This window comes from Oryx dammah, unplaced genomic scaffold, assembly GCF_014754425.2.
Source record: "Oryx dammah isolate SB20612 unplaced genomic scaffold, SCBI_Odam_1.1 HiC_scaffold_28, whole genome shotgun sequence".
Classification (NCBI taxonomy): domain Eukaryota; kingdom Metazoa; phylum Chordata; class Mammalia; order Artiodactyla; family Bovidae; genus Oryx; species Oryx dammah.
In genome coordinates, this window is record NW_024070212.1 from 47,172,003 (window position 1) to 47,178,002 (window position 6,000).

The following is a 6,000-nucleotide window of genomic DNA, read 5'->3' on the forward strand; positions in this document are numbered from 1 at the left end:
AGGCATTGTGGTTCTTGGTGAACAATAGGGAGCCATCAAGGAGGGGCCAGTGTGATCTGAGCTGGAGGCTAGAAACTGGTGGCAAGCTGTGGCAGTGACCTAGCTGGGGTCCAAGTGTTTGTCACACATCGTCTGGGGGCCATTCTGCGTGCTGGAGTTCAGAGCTCAGGCCTTCTGGGTGCTCAGATCAAGCAACACACTCAGAGTTGTAGGTACCAAATATAGTGGGCACACAAGAAAGGATGGTGGGGGACCCTGCAGCTAGGGAGGGTACGGACCAGGTGGGCATCAGGAAAGCTTTCAGTGGAGATGATGCTTGAATCTGAGACTCTATTTACCCAGTCAAGAAGATGCAGATATGCAGATAAGACCACTCTAATGGCAGAAAGTGAAGAGGAACTAAAGATCTTCTTAATGGATGAAAGAGGAGAGTGAAAAACCTGGCTTAAAACTCAACATTCAAAAAACTAAGATCATGGCATCCGGTCCCATCACTTCATAGGAAATAGATGGGGAAAAAGTGGAAACAGTGACAGATATTTTCTTGGGCTCCAAAACCACTGTGGACAGTGACTGAAGCCATGAAATTAAGATGCTTGCTCCTTGCAAGAAAAGCTCTGACAAACCTAGAAAGTGTATTGAATCAGAGACATCACTTTGCTGACAAATGTCCACATAGTCAAATCTGTGATTCTTCCAATAGTTATATACAGATGTGACAGCTGGGCCATAAAGAAGGCTGAGGGCCAAAGAACTGATGCTTTCAAACTGTGGTGCTGAAGAAGACTCTTGAGAATCCCTCGGACAACAAGGAGATCAAACCAGTCAATCCAAAAGGAAGTCAACCCTGAATATTCATTGGAAGGACTGATGCTGAAGCTGAAGCTCTAATACTCTGGCCACCTGATGAGAAGAGCTGACTCACTGGAAAAGACCCTGATGCTGGGAAAGATTGAGGGCAAGAGGAGACAGGGGCAACAGAGAATAAGATGGTTGGATGGCATTACTGACTCAATGGACATAAGTTTGAGCAAGCTCCAGTAGATAGTGAAGGACAGGGAAGCCTGGAATGCTGCAGTCCATGGGGTCACAAAGAGTCAGACACAACTTAGCAACTGAACAAAAACAAGAAGGAAGGGAGAGGGAGGGCTGAGGGAGGGAGAGACACCAGTAAGAAGAAAACACTGAGGAATCAAGAGCACGATCAGTTAGTGGGAATTTCTGGGTTTTGTTCGTTCATTATTTTGTTTTATAAAACCTCTTTTGCTTACTTAAGTAATGCTTGTTTATTGTACAAAATGTGTCATATATAGAAAAACAAAAAGAGCTATAATCTCACTAGCTTGTCATAAATACTTAAAAAATTCTGTGTGTATTCTGCCATTTTTAGGTGAGTGTACATGAGTGTTTAAGAATAAATATGTTTTTATGTGTGTGTAAATCTACACATACATATATAAAGGTATCAGTAAGTAACAAAGTATAAGTATACATGCTAATACCTCTCCATCCTATGTCTACATATATCAAATATCCTACTTTACCAGCTTCAGGTATAAAATGGGATTACATTTCATTAATGTTTGAGATTAGAATGCCCACCAGCCCAGCCTCACAGGCAGTCTGTAATTTTCCTTTGGGGTTCTCAGGAAATAGTTTCTAGGAATATTAAAAAAAAAAACAACTACATATTCCTTAACCTGTCTTAATAGTACAGTTTCCCATCTTCCACTGGACATTCTAAAATTTAAATAGGAAAAAGAAGTATGGGTAGGCTGTTCGTTCCAACTAGAATGAAAACACTTCCTGGGTCAGGAACCATGTCTTTCTTGTCGGTTGGTATATGCCTAGTGCTTCAAATAACACTCACCACGTGATAAATGTTCAATAACATTTCAATTCAATAAGCCGAATGAATGAAGTCAAACATCCGCTTGTTCATACAATGAACATTTACTGAACATTTTTGATACAATGAGTTCTGTGCTGGGGAATGAAACTTTCACCCAGGATAGATACAACTTAAAGATAAGCAGCTTTTAGAAGCAAACTAGGGAGGCAGTGAGTTTCTTAGCATAGGAGGTATTCAAGCAGACTACTGACCAAGGTTGCAAAAGTAATTCCTGCTTCAGGAGAAATGTTGGACTAAATGACCACTAATGACCCTTTTAAATGTAAAATTCAATGATTGAATAAGTGTTAGATAATAATTTCGAACTTATGAGTCATAACAACCAAAAAAATGTTAGACAGTCTCCAAAAGATATATATATTTGCACATGAAAAGCAAATATTCTGATGGGAATCTAAATCTTTGTTGACAATATATGAGATTTCTCAAGAAGCCAGCAGGATGTTGCTCTTGAAAAGAGATAAATCATTTTAAAATAATGGAATTTAGAGAAGTATTACATTTCAGGGTGTGTTTAAATATTTGCTCTCTAATCCATTTACCGTATCCAAAACCCAAATTTATGAACAAAATAGCCAAGAACTGAATCAGTTCAGTTCAGTCGCTCAGTTGTTCAGCTCTTTGAGACCCCATGGACTGCAGCACTGAATAAGAACTGAATAAGACAGCTAAAACAAGTTTTGGATGAATCTTTTTTTGAGAAAGCCTAAAAGTCTAGACTTTGGTCATTGTTTGGAAAATCTGATTTCAACACTTTAAGACAAAAATTTCAATATGTTGGTCTTATAGATGTGGGAGTCAAAATTCATTCATTTATTCCTTCATTCAAGAAATAGCTGGTGTGGGGAGGGGGAAGAAATAGCTGGGAAGAAAAAGTAACTCATAGTAAACATCCACAAAGACACATACGCAGAAGACACTGCAGGCTGAACAATGTGAATAATTCCAAAAGGAAAATGGGATAATCTATGATATGTTTTAATAACATTTTAAAAAGTTTATTACAAAATCATAATCATCCATTAAATAAAAAAATGTTTTAAATGGAAATAGCAAAAAGATCACCCATAATCATTTAATAAATATCATTATTTTTTATTTCCTTTGAGTGTTTCTATGCATGTAATTTTTATATGAGTATAATATCACCATAAAAGTTATTTTGAACTTTAAAACACTAATTTTTGGATAAATTGGTGGAAATTTCTTAATTCGTTGGAATGTTAACCTTATTCCCTAGAATTTTAATTTACATGTCCTGACTTTCATTTGTGGACCTTAAATATAAATCTTTGAATTAAAATTATAACAAATTTATATTTAAACAACAGCAAAGTAGATTAAAAAAACTAGAATTAAACAAAACAAAAAACTAGAATTTTGTAAATTTTATGGCCAGACTGCAAAATTAGGTTACAGATTAGTAGCTGGCAATGGCACCCCACTCCAGTACTCTTGCCTGGAAAATCCCATGGACAGAGGAGCCTGGTAGGCTGCAGTCCATGGGGTCGCTAAGAGTCGGACACGACAGAGCAACTTCACTTTCACTTTTCACTTTCATGCATTGGAGAAGGAAATGGCAACCCACTCCAGTGTTCTTGCCTGGAGAATCCCAGGGACAGCAGAGCCTGGTGGGCTGCCATCTATGGGGTCGCACAGAGTCGGGCATGACTGAGGTGACTTAGCAGCAGCAGCAGCTGGATACCTAAAGACTGTGCTGTGTACTCAGTCTCTCAGCTGTATCTGACTCTCTGCAACCCCATGGACTGTAGCCTGCCAGGCTCCTCTGTCCTCGGAGATTTTCAAGGCAAGAATACTGGAGTGCATTGCCATGCTCTTCTCCAGGGGATCTTCCCAACGCAGGGACTGAGCCCAGGTCTCCCACATTGCAGGTGGATCTTTACTGACTGGGCCACCAGGGAAGTGACAGTTGTTGCCATTAGCTTTTAATAGCGCACATTGTATCAGCCATAAATTATTTGGCTACTGTTTGTTTAGTGACCATATCCTTTGTTAGATTTTAGGCGCTGTGAGGCCAGGGCTATGTCTGTCTAGTCCACAGCAGTATCCCTAGTGCTTGTTTATTTCCTGGTCAGGCTTGGTTCTAGTATAATTTGAGTAAGTCAATGAGTGGTTCATTTACTGGAAGGTTTGGGGATAGTTATCCATCCATCCATGCATCCATCATCAAATGGCTTAGGGAGAACCTGCCATGTGTCAGGTAATTTGCTAAGCACCAGGGTGGTGCAGCAAGCGCTGCCTGGTGGAAAGGAGTAAAGACCTTCACTTTGGGCCCTCAGACACCACTTTTGTGGATCTCTTGCCTGATGGTCTACTATGGAAGCTGTTCCTTTGTATCAGGGCACTGTTCCTTTAAAATTACATATATGCTAGGAGGTGGGCTGTCAGTCCTTGACAATTTAGAGTTCTCAAGAACTAGTTTCTCAAATTTTAGAGGGGAGGGAGAGAAGGCAGGTCATACAGCCATGGAAGGGGTGATCAGGGAATCACTTGCTCCCTTCTCTGTAGCAAGAGGCCCCAGGTTGTAACAGCAAACAGGCCCAGGTTGGCTGAGTCCTTCACCGCCTGTGTGGTGACAGGCAGCACAGTGCCTTACCTGCCCAAAGACACTGCAGATCAAGTGGGACTGCCGGTATGACAAACCCTGGGACCCACACGGGCCACGCTCTCCCCGCACTGGGGAGAAGGTCAGCCTCTCAGACCCGCGGCTCTGCAGATTGCAGATGCCTCACCTAGGCAGCTTCTTCTCTAGAGGAAACCCTTCCAGTGTGGTCTTCTGCATCAGGGCCACAGGGCCACCAGCTTGAGTCTCCGTTTCCTTCCGTCTATGGACAGAGGCTAGAGCCGAGCTCCTAGCTGCCCCCGGCAGGAGGGAAACTGTGCCAGAGAAGGGTCAGACCTGGGGAAAGAGGCAGGGCTTGAACTGAACTCTACCTTATTGCCACACAGCCACCATGCCTCTCCCCAGGGCAGTCCTCCTGGCCCCCTGGGGCCCTTTGCCTCCTGGGAGGTGGCCCTCAGAGGCCTCTCGGGCTCTGTCCTGTCCAGGAGGACCTCATTTCAGTCACGTGGGCACCGGGACAAGGCAGCTCCTCCCTCTACTGCCTGCAGGCCCTGCACCATCACCTCCATATGGGTGGAGGTGGAGAGGGGCTGCGGTGGAGGCCTCACTTTGCTTCTCCCTTGGCTCCGGAGGATCCCCAGTTTCTAGCTCCTTCTCTTTGAAGTTCTCACACTGTCTCCTCTCCTTCTGAGGTGGACTGGAGTAAAGGAGAGACACTCCTATAAATAAATGCGAGGCCAATGGCTCCCTCAGCTGGTCTTGGACAGGAAGCTCTGACTCTCAGACCTCAGGGAAGGTGCAGGGAGGGGAGGAAGGGTGGGCTTCCTATGCTGAGTTCCTGAGAAAAGCAGGCATCTGAGTCCAGGTGTTTTCACTTGTTAGCATGCCAGTGTTTAAGAAATTACAGTATAAAAATAAGAGTTGGGATGGTAGGCTTTATATCTGTTTGTTGGGTATAAATCTGAACTCAAGGAAATAACCACTCAATTCAATAAAAGATTTTATTCAAATATTAATGTCATCCCATATTTTTAAAAGGCAAAGTGCTTGAACATTGACTTTTCAAACATTGAACACATGTTCAGATGTGAAGTAATAAAGGTGCTATTATGTTTATTTCTGACAGATGAGGAAGCTGGGACTACAGAGAAAGCCATAGGATCTCCCTGTGAGAATATCTCCAGTGTCTGCCCTGAGCTGGTTCTTCTGCCCTAAGGACTTTGGTCAGACCAGCCAGGTCTGAGCATCGCAGAATCCTGACATGCACTGAGATCTTAATAAATGCCAGTAAATCAGACAACACCGCCCTCCCCCCCCCCCCCCACTTATATAACCTCTCTGGTGTCCTGTGCTTTTCCTCTGTGCCATTAATTACAGCCTCCAATTACAGTCAACACTTGAACTACATGGTTTGAACTGCACAGGTCCACTTATACACAGATTCTTTTCAATAGTAAATACTATGGTGCTGCACAGTCTGTGGTTGGTTAAATCTGAGGATGTG